Source organism: Danio aesculapii, chromosome 18 (assembly GCF_903798145.1).
Source record: "Danio aesculapii chromosome 18, fDanAes4.1, whole genome shotgun sequence".
In the NCBI taxonomy this organism is placed as follows: domain Eukaryota; kingdom Metazoa; phylum Chordata; class Actinopteri; order Cypriniformes; family Danionidae; genus Danio; species Danio aesculapii.
The window spans coordinates 38271115-38276276 of record NC_079452.1 but is presented as its reverse complement, the minus strand read 5'-3'; positions in this window follow the sequence as shown (position 1 = coordinate 38276276).

Below are 5162 nucleotides of genomic sequence, written 5' to 3'. Positions count from 1 at the left end.
ATATAATATAATATAATATAATATAATATAATATAATATAATATAATATAATATAATAATATATACTACAGTATACTTACAGGAAAATCCCACTGAGCAACTGTCATTGAGATGAACGAGAACACTTCCAGATCTTTCTCTGGGTATTATAGACTTTCTCATGACAAAATGATAAATGGATCTGACCAAAACATCAGGGAGGTTGCTATAAGAGCTTAAATAGTGCTGCTTCTCCCATTAAACGACCAATTGTTCACATCTTCAGGGAGAGATTAGTGTAAGTATCTATTCAAAATAACTGCTGGGAACAAAATGTGTGTGTGTGTGTGTGTGTGTGTGTGTGTGTGTGTGTGTGTGTGTGTGTGTGTGTGTGTGTGTGTGTGTGTGTGTGCGTGTGTGTGTGTGTCTAGATTCCCAGAAAAATCTCAAATACATCCATTCACATCTGTTTGAGTGGGACCGTTACGGAGATAATAATATGACTAAACTATCTGAATTTGAATTGTACATTTGGATTATTGACAAGTGTCATTTAACAAAACTAAATATTATATGCCATTTAAAATAGTTTTGAATTAATCTTATTAACTTATTGATTATTGTTATTTAAATATAGAACACTTTTATTTTGAATACATTTTTAATGAACTATGTCCCTTTTTACAAGATGTCACTACAGTATGTAAGTGAAGTTTTTCATCTAAAAATACCCCACATATACGTTTTCAAAACTCGCTGAAACGGTCCCTTTTAGGCTTAGATGCAAATTGGGTAATTTTGGTGACTGTTGCTTTAAATTCAAATGAGATTGTGCGCTTTTCAAAAAAGGGCGGAGCTACAAATGCCTATGCATCAGCATAGTGGTAGATTCAAAACAGCACTAATGTTATCTCCGTGAAAAACTGAAAATGTGAAAAGAAGTGTCTCAGAGGAAGGCAGTTTATAAACTAATTAACAGTATGTAAACATTCAGGATGCGCACACAGTGAGGTTGCAGAAGAAAAAAAAAACGGGAGCGCTAGCATTTACAGCGAGGGAGTGACATCCGATGTGGTACAGAGTTTGTTGTTGTCTTAGAAATAAGTTATATTGATTACATATAATACATATTATTTACATAATGCTTTTAGTGTAATATAAGAGCTTGTCACTCAGTGATAAGCACAGTGATTCTGCAAAATTAATGTTAAAGGAGTGGCGCTCGTCTGACAGGTCCATTTGCAATAGTACCCTCCCCATGGATATTGGATAAGACGAAATGGCCAAGCATCCAGCCCTCATCTCATTAAATAAAAGTGTTTTTACAAGAGAGAAGTTAAAGGCCTACAACTCTTTGGATGCCTACAGTTTTGTTCTGTGTGGTCATGTGCAAGAAATAATGTTCCCGGGTTTCCAGATTCAAAACTTTGTAGTACTAAAAATCGAGGTTCTGCCTAGCCAAAGACAATGAAAGAAGACGGAGCTATACAAGGCCTGGGTAATCGTCAACAAGCAAAACAACTGTATTTTGACAGCGAACTGCACCTGTACGGCAGGGTATGTAAACTTACATATTTACATTTCATTCTAAGCACTCAGTGTCCAGCGTTTAACTCACCTTATTTACCTGTTTTTGCTGAAAAACTCCCTTTTAGCCAAAGACGTCTGCGGTTGGCATTAAAAGCAGTGTGGTGTACGGTAAAAGTTAAGTTTTCTATTTTTGGATTTTCGAATTTGGCATCCTACAGCACAACACAACATGTTTGCTATTACAACCGGTCTTTTTTTGCAACCGGGAACCCGTGTGACATCATGTGTGACCTGGGCTTGTAATTCCTCTATAGAAAAAGGCAGTCTCTAACAGTGTTCATTTATCCTAAAACTCCACATTTATAATCCTCTTAGTTGCTGACATTATCTTCAGCAGGTGAAAACTCCAATGGCGGACGGCTGCTTCTCACTCAGGATTGTTTATGCTAATGAGGGAGAGATTGTCACTTATGGGAGCGGCTTTCCCCCTCTGATGACACGTTCAAAAGGAGAATGTTAATCAAAGTGTTTCTGCAGACTGTGATTACAAAAAACACAACACATAGTATTGATGAATGCTTACCATTAGAGGCTGGCAATATTCAAACAACTGTATTTTTGCATAATAGGTCCTCTTTAAGGTAGATGTTTTTTTTCAAACCACAGATATTTCCAGACTGCAGCTTGTAAAAAATACAGTTTCAAGCTTTCTTGAAGAAATTCAGAACATTAAATTCAACTTTCTAAAATCCAAGATGCAGCAATTTAGATAGCAAATTTCAGGTAGAGCAGAAAGTAGGTCAGAGGTTATTTACAGGGAAGATTTCAATGTCAATGTCAATGTCCTGTTTCAATGTCCAAGCCTTCAATATTCATCATTATTCTGCTATATAATGAATTGACCAAAGCAGGGCTTGCAAAATAAGCACCTGTCAACCAATATCAGTGGGTGGGGAAAACCACACTGCTATGTCACTCTATGGTGGGCCTCAAAACTATTTTAAATGGCATATAATATTCAGTTCAAGGGCGTAGGTTTGCTCTTGATATTGGTGTGGACCTAAGAATCGCCACCCCCCATTCTGAATTAAATTATAGGTGGACAGATTTCTACAGTCAGGGGATTTATAAAATAATAGTTTAGTTAAAAACTAGTCAATAATTCAAATGTACACAATTAAAATAGTTTAGTCATTTTTATTAGCTTCAAAGACCATCCTCATCAGCGCATGAGCTTGGGTAATACAGGCCCAATATTAAATGCAAGTGATGAGAGAAAGAACAAAAGCAGATTTTTGACAATGGCTAGCCAATGTTCAGAAAATGAGTCCTCAGCCTGATTCATTCTCAACCCTCGGGTGATATTTGTGAATAAGATCCATCCTCACTCGCCTCACCCTGCTTTCAATTTACACAAGCTTCAGAGATATAGAGACTGATGTGAAATGCTGGACAAATTAGTCCTCGGAAAGAAGATGCTCTCAGGCTATACACTTGTGATTGATTTGGCTCTTATACCTTCACAAAAGATCTATTAAGATGTGTAGTCTGATAATTAGCCAGCACAGGATATTGCTCCATTTGAAGGTTGTTTCTGCGATGGTTAATGTATGAAAAGGCTCTAGGGAACTGTGAACCAGAGATTAGCTCTCCTTATCTCCTTTAGGACGACACACTGCCGCATGCAAACACAACCTGTAGTTGTGTTATCTGTGGAGGAGATATAATACATACATTTAAATAATTTATAGAGGTCACATAAAGAGTCAGAGAGTTTTAAAATGCTTCTCCTTTTTACAATTTTATAATAGTTTGGACTGCTGTCATATTCCAAAATTGTAGTTGTATTTGTTGTTTTCCTTAAAAAGTGTCACAAAAAAAATTACAAAACTTTGTTCACATTTTGGACAGTGAAAATTCCGTTATTTCTGCAAAAATAAATTAAATATAATATAGTGTACAAAAGCAGAAAACATGTACTTGTGCTTTGTAAGGAGGACATATAATACATACATTTAAATAATTTATAAGAGTCACAGAAAGAGTCAGAGAGTTTTAAAATGAATGTCTGGAGTACAACTTAATATATTAAGCGAATATTATATTATATGTAGTTGTGTCATCTGTGAAGGATTGTTGCGTTTTTGTTGATATAAGCATAGCATTCGCTGCGCTAGATAAGTTGTGACGCTGTGGCGGATTAATAAAATGTACTAAGCTGGAAAAAAAATGAATGGATGAATGAATGATATGTGAAAATTTAGATGGTACAAATTAAAAAAAAAAATTAAATGTCTCTAATTTTGATATCTACTGATTAGATTTTAATTACAAAAATAAAAATAAATATTACCCACAATTTAAAATAGAAAATATACACTATAAATAAAATAATAAAGTACATCAAAATAAAATAAGTTTAACTATTTTATTAACATACAATGTTTCACGTTATTAAAGTTCTAAATAATATATAAAGTTCAAGAGTTCTTGATAATATTAGCAGGTTTGGCATGCTGTCCCTGGAGGAAAACCTGAGCTCAGAGATTATTGAGCCCAGGACTCCTGCCTGGTCAATGAGCATGTAAGGGGGTACGAGATCAAGTAGTTCTTAAGAGCTCCCCTGGTAAAGGAGGAAAAGGGGGAAATGGGGTGGAAGGAGGGATTCTTCAAAAAACAATAATCAAAAATATAAGGGAGTAATGCTAGACAAACTATTTAAAGTGAGTCTGGAATAATCTGATTGGCTTGCTAATGATTACAGATGAGAAACCAGCCGTTATCAATCATATCACGAACTCCTTTCGAAATTAGTTTGTGAAACTTCACTTCAAAACAAGTCTGAAATCAGCAAAAAAAATCATCTAAATATAAACAGTTCCATAAAATAAAAAAAACATCTGCAATGAAAATACTGAACACAGTATTCACAAAAAACAACCACCTTTCACCACAACAGGAACTGAGCCACACACCCTGCATCATATAATTTCAAAACACACACTCCACATCTGATAAGACCTCTTAAAAAATAAAACCCCCTGAGAAATGCGGCTGTTCTGTGATTTAGAGCAATTCACTATATTACACAGCCAAAGTGTTCCTTTTGCCCTATTCAGTGGAGCCCAAGACCTCTCTGGGTGAATTGAGAATATACGATCAACATTAATAAGCAGAGGGAGTCTTGATTTTCTCCCAGCAGGACCGAGCAAACCCAGAGTTTAGGTAGTAAGTGTTTATGAAGCATGCACACAGACACGGAAACCCTCCTCTTTTTTCATAAAGCTGGATTTCTCAGAGGTCTAAACTTTGGCAGAAGGGATTAAAAAGAACATAAAAAGTTGCTAAATCACGGCACGTTTGGGAGTCAGTAGACACAGTGCAGGCTCTGAACTCCAGCTCAAAGAACTGTCATGGGACATTAGATATAATTAACTCCAGCCCACTGCCACCACCAATCAATACATCTCAGCGTTTTTTTTCCAAAAGAAATGTGTAAAATTAGATTTGCGGCGGAGCCAAAAACACACTCAGAAACCTATATTGTGCAATATAATGTTTGAACTGTGAGACAAGTTGAGGATGTAAATAAACTAACCATACAGTTGAAGTCAGAATTATTAGCCTCCTTTTGAAATCTTTTTTTAATTATT